Below are 13,301 nucleotides of genomic sequence, written 5' to 3' on the forward strand. Positions count from 1 at the left end.
TTACTTTAAGGGACTTGCCTCAGAGTAGAGCCCACAGAGTAGAGGTGAATGGGACACATTATTGTGGATTCTAGTTTATCAGGAATGTTTAAATGAGCCGAGTCAGCCTTTGAATGATTAAGTTTTATAGCAAAGTTTATTAAACTCTGACGATAAAAAAAAAAAGCCACCAATCTTCTGGCCATTTTCTTACTAGATTATCACAGAAGTACTATGAGATAGGTGGTCTATCTGGCATAACGCCTACCCACAAGTCCTATCTGCTTAGATAATTTAAAGACAGTCCCCATCTCAGGAGCTCACTGAGGCTGTACGTTCTGTTTCCTTCCTCATATTTCTGCAATGCAGAACAGTCTTCCAAGGGGAAGGAGTTGTGAAATGTCTGTTTAGTTTAGCAAATGATTAAATCTTGTTATGAATTTTGCTTTTCATTAGAAGTTCTGGAAGGGTGGATTGGTGAGCAGTGTGTTATCACCAGAGTTTAATATGTCTACCTGACATTCCCTGTGTCTGTCACCATCTCCAAACCCCAGGGAATGTTGCTTGCCACCTTCAACTCCTCACCATCTACATCCCTGGCCTTCTCTCCATAGTGTTGTAGATGGTGGCTATTTACCCTCTAAATATTTGAAACCAACGTCTTCATTTACTGTTGGAGTGGTTCTTGAGATCTAGCTCTCAAATTCTGTCTTTATGTCCTAGCTCTAGTGGCTTTTCTCAGTCCCTAAAGCAGAGGGATAAGAGGGGCATGTTCCAGTAAGCAACTGAGTAGTAGTGTGTTTGAGAACTCTGAAGGTCATAACCCCTTTCCTCCTATTATGATACACTCATAATTCATGAGATAACACATGCGTGCCTAGCTAAGGCCTTCTTAAAATTACTCCCTTTTTCCTCAGCCTAAATTCCTCTTCAAGATTTGAAGCCCTGGAGGACAGTGTATCATTTCCCATATCGTGATCTGAAGTCAATCTAAAAAGATTAACTAATAATAAAATAACTAAAAGGTTCGATTTGTATGTGCATAAATAATAAAAATTAATATAAAGACTGCTCTGGGAGCCCAGGAACTCAGGGATAAATGTGTTTGGAGGAGTGGAGGTGTTGACACAACGCTCAAGAAACAGGGGAGTGCAGAACACAGAAGAGGGGAGACATCCAAGATGACCAAGCAATTAGAGGGTAGCATTTACTAACCAACTTCCCCTGCACATACAGGGGCTGAATCTCCCTTCCCCAGCAGTGGTAGCATCAGGAGAGGAGGAGACATGTGTGACATACTGTTCTTCCCAGTTTTCCAGAAAGTTTTTTTTTAATAGTCATGAACCTTAGAATTCCCATCAAATTCATAATCTTTTTGGTGTCAGTGGAGGCATTTGTGATGTGTACTCACAGCTGTCTAAAGCTAGGGCTAACTCTTCTGGAGCAGCACGCAGTCAAAGTTTTCCACTGGCTTTGTAGCCCTTTGCTCTGAGCTGGTTCTTTAGCCAGCTGACCCAGGACTTTATTGTATGCGGCTATCACTCACTGTCAAGACTAGAGAAATTATATCAAATCCAGGCCCTGATAGAGAAATTGCACTCTTGAGTGTTCTCCTTTATGCAACTTGATGGACACCAAATAAAACAACACAGTTGTGAGAATCTAATCCACTGTGTGATTGATTGGTTACCCATGTCCCCATTAGCTGCAATGATTTCTTCTATTCCTTTTAAGGTTGAACTTTGATTTCTTAATAAAATTTACTGCCCTGAACACTTCACTTCGTTGCAATTAAGAGCACAAATGAACATGAACTTCACTGTGGGACTCTGTAACTCCAGCTCTTCCTTTGTGTTTAATCTACATACCAGACACATTTACTGCAAGCATTTATGTCTTCAGGGTTACTGTAGCACAGACTAGATTTTCTGAGTCTTTTAAGACTGCTATAAGGAGATGGGTTGGATTGAAAACCTCATATGAGCACACCGTTTGTACTTGCCAACCGACTTTCTAAGGAAGGGGTACACATTGACAAATGCTGGCATGTCACTTTGTTTGTGAAGTTACAGCAAAAAGGATTATTTGTGAAAGTACATTTCATCCTCCATAGTGTTTGACTATGCCTTTATGTTTTCCAACTTACTGAGGTATAATTAACAAATGAAATTATATAAATTAAGGTGTTCACCATGGTTTGGTATGCTTTCTGACATTTATTATTCACACTTACTGTAAGCATTTCTATCTTCAGAATTACTTTGCCAAATCATCTTATTTCTGGCAAATTGAGTTACAGGTACATCTATTTCCTCACATAATTTTCTCTGTGTCTGTCTTTCTGTCTATATGTCTGTCTGCCTCCCTCGAGAGTGCTGTCTCTCACACTCTCTCTTTCTCTCTCTGCATTTGTGTGTGTCATCTGTGTCTCTCTCTCTGTGTTTGTGTGTGTGTGTGTGTACATATCTGTCTGTGTGTCTGCCTGTGACTGTCTCTCTGTGTGTGTCTGTCTCTCTCACTCTGTGCATTTGTGTGTGTGACTGTCTTCTGTCTCTGTATGTCTCTCTTTCTGTGTATATGTGTATGTCTGTCTGCTTGTGTGTATGTCTGTGTGTGTGTGTGTGTGTGTGTCTGTTTGTGTGTTTATGTAAACATGTAAGATGTAAGCACCAAGTGAATTTTGAGTATAGAGCAGTCAGGTATGATCCAGAGTTTGTGGATCTGCATGGCCCTAGCCTCCCATATTCTGGACCAACATACATCCCTATCCTGTCACCTCAGACTCTGACAACTGCCATTACCCTCCCACTCTTGTAATTTTCCCACTTCTCCTGTCAAAGCTCTGAACAAGAAGTGCTTCCTGTCCCTTGTGAAGAACCAGGGAAAATGTTCAAACTCTGGGAGTGAATTTGTGGGCCAGGTTCAGTGATGAGGAGGCTCGAAGCCCTTTAGGGGAGGGACTCTCAGGGGAATGTAAGTTTCAATACTGCTTTTAAAACTGACCACTTTGTGTTTTTATTGTTAAAATAACCTTAATTCACCAAAACCAGGTTTTGATAAACACTCATTCTAAGATTATTGGAATCCATTTCTTTTTTTTTTTTAATGTTAAATTCACAAGCTGTACTTCTATGACATAATTATTTAGCAGACACATAAAATGTGTATCTGGTCATTCTTAACTGGCCCATTTATACACGAGCCACATAAAATTTGCATTCTTATACCAGTGACTCATTTATTAGTAGTCATAAATACACCGGGCTGCCAGCCAAATGCACTTCAGTGTCTTGTAACCTGAGAATGGTCAGCAGGGATGCGAAATGGAGTTTGTATATGCTTTAAATAACAATTTTTAAACACTCTCTTTCTAAGGGGGTTGGAAGTGAGTCAATTTTTTTAAACAAAGGAAAGAGGAAATTTTTGAGTGATGTATTAATAGATTCAGAAAGAATGTCTTTCTTTAAAAGTTTATTCTTGCTGTTGAGTTTAGGGGGAGAGAAAGGAAAGTGGGCGTCAGGATTGTTCTTTTTCATTATTTTAAAAAGAAACTACTTATAATAACACCATGAATATTTCTAATGGGTTTTCCATCCAAAAGAACTGTGTTTCCCTGAGAGCAGCAGAGGTTTGCCCATGGGTCAGAAAGGCAAAGGGGAATCTCAAGCATTGGGCAGAAGGTTAGACCGAGGTAATAAACAGTTTTGTGAATGTTGAAGAGAATTAATAACACCTTATTTTGTGGCTTATTGAGGAGATGTGTGATCGACACTGTTTAGAACTCCTCAGTGGCTCTAACAGAAGCCACATGTGAGGGAGGACACAGGGCACAGCCCTCCTTACTAGGGAACTGATGCTTTGCAGGCCTTAATGTGTTTCCTCTTAAACTCAGGAGTTCTAGTCTAATGAGTTGCTTTAAAGTAAATGAGAAAGGGTTCAACAAAAGACCAAGATAACAAAAAACAAACAAATAAGAACTAACTCTAGAGAATACTTTTAAACAACAAAAGCCTTTCAACTCTTAAGAGACTCTTCTTTGTTTTTTGAACAATTTTTGGATAAAAGCCTCACATCCACAATATTATCTTTAAAGATGATGGATAGTTGTGAAATTAGATGTATGTGTGATTCTTAAATGAATTTCTTACTCCTTGATTCAGAAAAATGTGGGAAGTTGTTGTCCTTAGGTCAGCTTTTGTAACTGTCAAGCAAGACATAATTGGCCCAACACCGTCCTTTGTAGATCTATGCCTAGTGTTCTATCTACTGGACCTAGGCACTAACACTTTGTGTTGTTAAATAATAGAAGGGATGAAGAAAGATAACTTCTGTATGCTATAGGGATCCAAAATAATTGTGAGATTTTGTTGTAGGAATTAGAGCCTGAATTTGAGAGTTTCACATACTCAGGGAGTATGGCCACCACATGTGTAACTTACAATTAATGTTTGCATTCTATGTACAGATTTAACTGAGTCTCTCTTGTTTATGTAGTGTGCAAAATAATAAGTATACAACTTTTATATAAATAAACTTTGATTAAAATAAACATGGCTAAGAACATCTTCATGGAGGCAGTAGGATATGGAACTTGAGGAGGGAAATGGCTATATAAGGCCAGTCTTGCATCCTCTGGCCATGCCTTTCCTAATATTAGCCCCTTCTCTCCTGTACACACCTTTGAGCTAAATATAAGCCATGTGAACTTTAGGGTTATAATTTGAAGGGCAATCCCAAGACCATAATCCTCCAAGCATCTGAGCTCTTGGAGAAATGGATTATAATCCATGGCCCCTCAAAGACAATGTGCGGAGATCTGAAAAGCTTTCACGAGGTTCAAGAGAAGGCAGACATATCAGGTCTATGGTCAGTAGATACTTAGTCCAAAAGCCCAGGTGGTAGGGCTGGGGTATCTCCCAGATAAATTCATAAATTCTCCTAGCTCATCAGATTCCAGCCAATTGACCAGTAGGCAAGGTTATGGGGGAAGGCTTTTGAATTAATGATTGAGGTAGGAGGGCTGAGCTGATTGTGGGAGGTGCCAGGCCAGTGCTAGGAAGGTAATTCTGAGTTGTATAAGAACTCAGGCTGCATATGGGTCCTGAACAATTAGATCAGGTGCTGTCCCAAAAGATGTTGCCTGTTTGAAGGATATGTTCTTCTGGCTTGGCTGCCTTGTCTGATGTCAGTGGGAGAGGATGCACCTAGCCCTAGAGAGACTTAATGTACCAGGGTGGGGAAATACACAGGGGTAGGGGGTTCCACTATCTCAGAGGAGAGGGGATAGGGAAAGGATTGTGGGAGGGGGTGACTGGCAGGAAGATCAGTGAGCAAGATGTAAAGCGAATAAATGAAAAAATGTTAAAAAAATAAATAACATACTCTAAATAAATATAACAGTCCCCATTAATAAAATCATGATACAATTATCTCAATTAAAAATAAAAGAACTCCAGCTGAGCAAGCCATGGAAGCAACACTCCTCGATGTCTGCCTCCAGCTCCCAGCCTGAGTTCCTATCCTGACTTCTCTCAGTGATGAACTGTGACTGGAGAGTTGTAAGATGAAACAAGTCCTTTCTTACCAACTGTAATTTTTCATGACCATAGAAAAGTTACTAAGGCACAAAGCATTCTTCAGGACAAGTAAAATGGGGTTCTAGCCGTATGTCTGTTTTGTCAACATTTTAAACTTTGCTAATAGATTTTCAGAGATCCAACCACTACAGATGCAGAGAAAGAGATCTCGCTCCTCTTCTCTCTCTGTCTCTGTCTCTGTCTCTGTCTCTCTGTCTCTCTCTGTCTCTCTCTCTGTCTCTGTCTCTATCTGTCTGTCTGTCTGTCTGTCTGTCTGTCTGTCTGTCTGTCTCTCTCTCTCTCTCTCTCTCTCTCTCTCTCTCTCTCTCTCACACACACACACACACACACACACACACACACAGAGTATTCAATTGAATCTATACATTGCAATTCTTGATTACTTTTAACTGAAGAGATGTGAACTCAGATGCTGTGTTTGGCTCTGGAACTCTTACTTCCTAGCACTCAGCAGGGAGAACTTGCCTCATTAACTTACCCTGTGCCCAGAGACTTACACTTTTCCTTCAGACTTACTTGTGTTTCATTATCAGACCACCGTGTCCCGACAAATCCCAGTATCTCCTGTGGCAAATGACTCTGTTTTTCTAAATTCACCATTTGCTGGTACTTCTGGAGGCACTGCAGCCATGAGCTTTACAGATTACTTACTGAAAGGAGCTTGGGAGTTATTGCTATCCATCGGTAATTAGGTAGTTCCAAGGAAAATAATAAAACTCTTTTGTGCCTGGGAGATCAGAATGGTGCACAGTGGCTCATACTAGTCAGATGAGTAATTATGTAATTACACAAGAAGGGAAAGAAAGTCCTTCAGATTGTTTTTCCTAAGAGGCACTTTTGGAAGAGTTCCAGCCCATCAGGTACTTATGTAATTAGGTCAGGGCACAATCCATAAGGAAAGGCTGGAGGAAATCATTTTAAAAATGTTTATGTAAAAGACCCCAGTGGAAGGAGAGGGAGTTTTTAAAGGATTCTTGCAGATTCCATACACAGCATTGGGAGGCACCAGTCATACCAGTACACAAATCATGCAGACTATACACGGTGTCAGAGACCATGGTACATACCAGTACTCCACATACTGGGTTGGAAGCCTTAGTGCATGCTATTGAACTGAGATCATTCACATGTGGGTCCACAAGGGGCAGGACACTATTTAGGGGTAATCACCATGATATATTTGGTTCATAGTAATTAGTGCCTCCCAGGCACTCAATATGGTGGATATTGGCTTTTCCCTGCTATTGTAGATGAGTATCAAAGAGTTTGAACTCAAGTACCCAATATTCCAGTAGCAGCAGCTCTCCTAACTGCACCATACTGCTCACTAGCACTTACAGTTTGAAATTCAAATGATGTCATGCTTATATAGGCCAATATGTCAGGTTTTTAAATTTTTATCCAAACAGTGGCCATCTCAGGTCCTCTCTGGATTCGCTGTGTGGTTGTTATAAATTGCTATACCTTGAACAATGCTGGGTAACCAATGCAAATCACCTTTGATAGATATACCAGGCATTTGAAAGGACTGTGCACTCCAGTCTTCCATGAGGAACTGCTGGATGGGCACAGAGAGAACCTGCACACCCTCAGACCAGTCGGCCACATCAGGCTGAGCAGCAGTGAACTCAGGAGCTGGTGCGGTCCATTCACCCTGGAATTCCTCCTTGGTCACAGCCTTCTCAGCAGCAGCCTGCTCCTCCTTCTCAATCTCCTCTGGGTCTCTGTAAAAGTAAAGATCAGGCATGACCTCCCATGGGTGCTCCCGGGAGATAGTACCTCGCATGCGGAGTACTTCCCTGGCCAGCATCCACCACATCAGACCCACTGAGTGAGCTCCCTTGTTGTTGCATGGAATGGCAATGTCCACATAGCACAGGGGAGAATCTCTGTTACACAGAGCAATGGTGGGCAGGTTGATATAAGAGGCCTCTATGAGTGGCTGATGGTCAGCCCTGGGATCAGTCACCACTAGAAACTGTGGCTCTCTGAAGGCTGCTTGGATCTGGTTAGTGAAGGTCCCAGATGTGAAGCTGCCAGTGATTGGAGTAGCTTCTGTGGCAGCAGTAAACTTCAGCACAGCTCGCTGGCCATTGTTCCTGGAGGAGATGATGCTGATGTTTCATTATAAAGATTTGCTTGTTATAGTTCTTAAGAAATGTTTATAATTGTGTTGGCATTTCCAGTACAGTCATATGGAATTGTAAATTTTGTGATAATAGTCAACTAAGTTTCTCTAGTCAAAGACAATAACTTAGATTTCTTTACTCTTTATCTGACTGTTCTGCTTCATCTATCCATGCTTTTAAAGTTTTAAAGGATTAGGAAAATGTATTTCAGTTCAATTCCTCCTAAAAGGTGGAGCAAAATACCAATGAATGAAGTTAAAGAGACAAAGTTCGGAGCAGAGACTAAAGGAATGACCATCCAGAGACTGCCTCACCTGGGGATCCATCCCATAAAAAACCACCCAAACCAGACACTATGGAAGATGCCCCCAGGAGCTTGCTGTCAGGATCATGATATAGCTGCCTCTTGAGAGGCTCTGCCAGTGCCTGACAAATAGAGAAGTGGGTGCTCACAGCCATCTATTGGATGGAACACAGGCTCCCCAATGAAGGAGCTAGAGAAAGTACCCAAAGAGCTGAAGGGGTTTGCAGCCCCATAGGAGGAACAACAATATGAACTAACTCCCTGGGACTAAATCACCAATCAAAGAAAGCACATGGTGGGACTATGGCTCCAGCTACATATGTAGCAGAGGTAGGAGAGGCCCTTGGTTCTGTGAAGGTTCTATGTCCCAGTATAAGGGAATGCCAGGGCCAGGAAGCAGGCGTGGGTGGGTTGGTGAGCAGGGGGAAGGGGAGGGAATAGAGGATTTTCAGAGGGGAAACTAGGAAGGGGGATAACATTTGAAATGTAAATAAAGAAAATATCTAATAAAAAAAAAAAGAAAGAAAGAAGATAAGGCTGGTTTAAAACTTTTGTTCATTGAAGATATAACTTTCCCCAGTACAGAATGGATGAGCCATTCCTTTCAAAATGTGAAGTCTTGAAGGTCAGGCAAGAAGTGAATGGTGGAGCCCTTTAGTGGTACCATGGCAGAACTGAAGTAGAAGAGAGTAGCAGAGAGTTAGCAGGTACAGGAGAACTAGATAAAAGTCCTAGGAGGCATAATAAAATCTAGGAACACCCTAGAATTTATGGAACATCATTTGAAATTGTCAAAAAGTTTGCCAAATTTGATCAAGGTTTCTAAGAAATTCAGTGTTGAATCCAACAGAGTGTATTCACATTGGGCTGACCAGTTATATAAGCTGGAACACCACTTTAGCAGCCTTTTTCCAGCTGAGGTCTTTTTCTGGAGAGATGCTAGAAGTCTGTCAATGAGGCCATGAGTTTATTATGTCCATATGAGCACTCTTCATGTGACACTCTTTAGATGGCATGTTGGAATAATGGTGGAAGAATGGAGCCTTAGAAAGTCCTTCCCACTGTCTCTCATGGTCATGCTGTGGACTTGGGTCAGGAAGGCGCTCGTTTACACAGTTGGGTGTACCTGCTTCTGAGTACTCAAGACACAGACTATTTGGTCATCTTGAAATGATTTGTATCTTACACCAAGATAACTCTCAGTGAGGAAACCCATGGCTAGTTATTCAAGTTAAACCTTACTTACTGGGTAGAGATACAGGGCAATGCCAGAGTGCTTGCCTAGCTTGCACGAAGTCATAATTTCAGTTCTTATTGCCAGGAAGCAAAACAAAACAACAACAAAACACTAAAACTATCTTAAAAATATTTTGAAAAGTTAAAATTATGTCTATAACACTAAAAGGAAATGATTTGTTTTAGAGAAATGTATTGCTTCTATGTGAGTCACGTTGTATCACTGTGACCATGTATATGGCAAATAACTTGAAGGAAGAGACTTGTTCAGGCTCAAGATTAACAGGATTCAGTCCATAGTCTGTTAGCATAAGATCTTGTGGGAGAAAGAATCATGGTGGCAGGGGCCTATGTGAGAAGAACCTGTTCACCTCATGATGGACAGAAAACTGAGCAATAAGCGACTAGGTCTGGGTATAGTTCTCAAGGCCTGCACATATTGATCTACATCTACCAGGAAAGCCCCACCTCCTAAAGGATCTACTGTGTCCCAAGGATCCCCACAAACTGGTAACCAACCAGTCAAGCATGAGCAGCAGTCATGTTTCACATTCTGATCTAAGTTGGGCACCATTCTAGAACACAAGCACAGAAACTCCATGCTGTGCCCCACCCCAGCAAGGCACCAATGTCAGCTTTCAGGGATGTCTGAGTCCCCTTCCTAACATTTCTAAGTGATGTGCTTATTCAGTTCAGCTTGTCATTTTGGATATTATTTGCTGATTTGGAGCTATAAGTGATAGAGTTTAGCCCTTCACCATCACATTTCTGTGTCCATTTTCTTCCCTTTATTTGCAATTCTCAATTGATTTTTCATATTTATATATATGATAACTCATATGTGAAGGGATCATGTACTAGGATATTTCTTTCTTGGGTACATTAACTTGGTTCTCAGAAACCATTTCTACATACATAGCTTCTTTGATTCCTTAAGTGACTACCTGTAGAAGATGGGAAAACTAGAGTATTTGTAATAAAAACAAGCCTTTGGCTTAGTGAATGCTTGATTGTCAACAGAGCTTTGTTTTGTCCCTTATGAAGTTTAATGTTTTAATTCTCTCCAGTTTAAATTTTCTCTTACACTTCCCAGCTATTAAAACAACTTTGTTGGAATCTTTCACTTACTGCTGTCTCTTCCTAGCAATCTATCCTTGTAGATTTATACCTTTTATTGGCTTAGGTAGAGATAAATGTGTATTCCTAGACATGTTGTGTTTAACAAAGTTGAGTAGGACTTTCTGTGTGGGGCCATGGGAAAGGAAGGAGTTGGGTTCTAAGAAAGAATGATTGCTTATCCAGAGGAAAAGCAGGCATTGAGATAAGACAGTGCTTACACTACTTGCCAAGGCTCTTAATAAACAAATAAAGTACAGAGGAGGAATGGGAGGCTGTAACTGCTATGGTAAGTATTCTATTTGTGATTGTGGGAGAAAGGAGATATTTCTGGCAATAAAGTAAGACTTGACCTGTTAGCCTTGAGTACCAGGACACTTGTTACAACTTTCAAAGAACTGTCTGAAAACATTTTGTATCTAAAAGCTATGAGTTTAGCTTCTTTGAGTCCTAAGTGCTTACCTGTAGGAGGTGGGAAAGCTAGAGTATTTGTAATAAAAACAAACCTTTAGCTTAGTGAATGCTTGATTGCCAATAGAGCTTTGTTTTGTCCCTTATTGCCTAACAAAATGCCATATCATACCCCATAAATATGTGCAGCTCTTGACTATTAAAAGTGGTGCTGTGAACTGAGCCTGGGGCTCTGGCTCTAATATTGAGTGCTATATCCAATCCTGTAAAAAAATTAAGTAGGAACTTCAGGAAGCAGTAATACCAATTTGTTGTTATATACATATATGTATCAAATTGTCACCATCTACCCCACAGATTTGTGTGATCACATAATGCTGCATGTTTACCTCAGTCAACATTGTTAAATATGCTATATTTATGAGAATAGGGACCAGAACAATTCTGGGCTATTGTAATGATTGCTGGGCCATCAGTCATATTTCTTCACTATGGATGGTCAATGTTTTGCTTAGAAGTTAGACTCACAAGCAGATTAAATTGCTAGCGTAATGTGTGTGTGTGTGTGTGTGAGCACATACATACAACAGGAGATGAGTTAGACTTCCTAAGCTTTGTTCATCTGTTCTCAAGGAGCATGCAGACATCATTCAACTGCATCGATCTATGGGACCATTTTTATGCTAAACCTGTTGTCTTGGAATAAGTGAGTACTTGAGCTGGTCTCTTACAGGATAAGAAACATTTTTGCAGTGTGAATGTGATTTGCCCTCTTCTGTACAGCTATTACCAGGTACTTGAGGTGAAGAATCTGTGGGACCCACTGTACACAGAGAGTCATCACAAACTTGATTGTGGGATATTAGGGCAGAATTACCATTTAGGATGTAAAATGGACTACTACAGGCACACAAGTATAGAACAGGATGGAAGTTCAGGGAGAGTGAGAAAGTGGATTCTGATATCATGAAAATAAAAGGAAGAAGGGAACCCTAGAGTGACTGTGAGCATGGAAGGATGGAGAATATGAGATAACACACAGGGAAACCATGGGGCACTTACAAGAGGAACAGGACACTGTGGGTATCACTGGTTCATATATGCATGCCTGCATTGATGGTGATCCATTGGGAGCTAGTGGGAAGAAAAAGCACTCATCTGTAGACATGAGCAGGGTAAGTTAACTATAGGCTAGAAGTAGAAAGCAGACAGGGGAATATTGGCAGTGTAGGTCTAGACTAAAGAAAGAATAACAGGGCTGGAAGAGAGTCTGCAATGGAAAAAGAACTTTGGCCAGTAGCCAATTACTCACAAGTGGTTCAGTTCACTTGGCACTACACCACCAAGAGTGATTTCGAACTTTATCAACAGAAGATGATTAAGTGATTTATACTCAGTCTTATGACTCCTGTCATGGGTCCTAAGTAGTAGTTGTTTCTTGTCCTGTTCTCATTGGGCCCTAATAGCAACCCTTAAATCATTATCAAGCCTTTATAGTGAAGAGAGTCATACAGTTAAAGATGACATTGAGATAAAAATAGCTCCTACTCTGAAGGGTGGTGAGAATTCAGTGAATTTAGTATTTTGGGTCATTTAGGAAGTCTCTGGGACCTGACAAGTTTAGTGAAATTTCTGCAACTCATTAGGGGTTTTGGGGTTGCTTTACTTTTTGTTTTTATATTCTCCTTTAAATCATCAAATTTGGCATTTTAAAAGATGCTCAGAAAGTGTTCACCAAAGTGAGAACCACTAACATCTGTCCTGTGGAGCAGCTAGGTACACATCCAGAAGCTAGTGAGTGGAGAGTTGCTAAGATTTAAGAGTAGATCTTATCATATAGGGCCCTGTGTGCTTTTTCCTTCAAATCTATTCATTCCACAGATTTGACTAGCTGCTCTCTCTCCTTTCCTACACTGAATATACCTGCTTCTCATACCACAGACCTCCTCTCAGAGTCCTGGCTTACTGGAGATACTTAGGAATCAAGGCCAATAATGGTTCCTTGCATCTGACTACATGCTCACTGAAGAGAAAAGAACAAACTTCCTTCCACACCATTTCACTGACCAATCTTATCAAACACTTATCTTAAAGTAGGCAGGATATGTGAAATTGTACATTTCTAGATAAGTAAGGGAACACAAAATATGTGTGCATTAAAAAAGAAAATCCAAACAGAAGCAATCTATGCTCTTGACCACAATAGTAAACTATCTCCCAAATTCTTTTTTTTTCTTTTAGGCCCAGGTGTTTATTTTCCTTACATGTAGGATAATTCACAAACACAATACAAGGGCTTTGGCACTGTGAGGGAGGGGCATATCCCAGGCGTCTCAGAGTAAGAGGATCTCCGTCTTCTTGTATACTGAAATTCAGACCCAAAGGCTCTGAATTTCTGCATCAGATATTCAGTAGGGCTTGGGAGTAAAGCTAGAGCCAAGGCTACCTAAGTAACAAACCAAAGTGACACGAAGCCCAATTCCTGTGCTCCAACCATGAGTTTCCATCTCAAACCAATGGAAGGCTATT

The 13,301-nt window shown here is 40.7% G+C and overlaps 1 pseudogene; it reads right to left on the reverse strand.

Moving 5' to 3' along the window:
- Positions 1 to 6,993: 6,993 nt before the first annotated feature.
- On the reverse strand, positions 6,994 to 7,698 carry LOC110309645 (small ribosomal subunit protein uS2 pseudogene; annotated as a pseudogene).
- Positions 7,699 to 13,301: the final 5,603 nt, after the last annotated feature.

Source organism: Mus caroli, unplaced genomic scaffold, assembly GCF_978045245.1.
Source record: "Mus caroli unplaced genomic scaffold, Mus_caroli_1 scaffold_12, whole genome shotgun sequence".
NCBI classification, from domain to species: domain Eukaryota; kingdom Metazoa; phylum Chordata; class Mammalia; order Rodentia; family Muridae; genus Mus; species Mus caroli.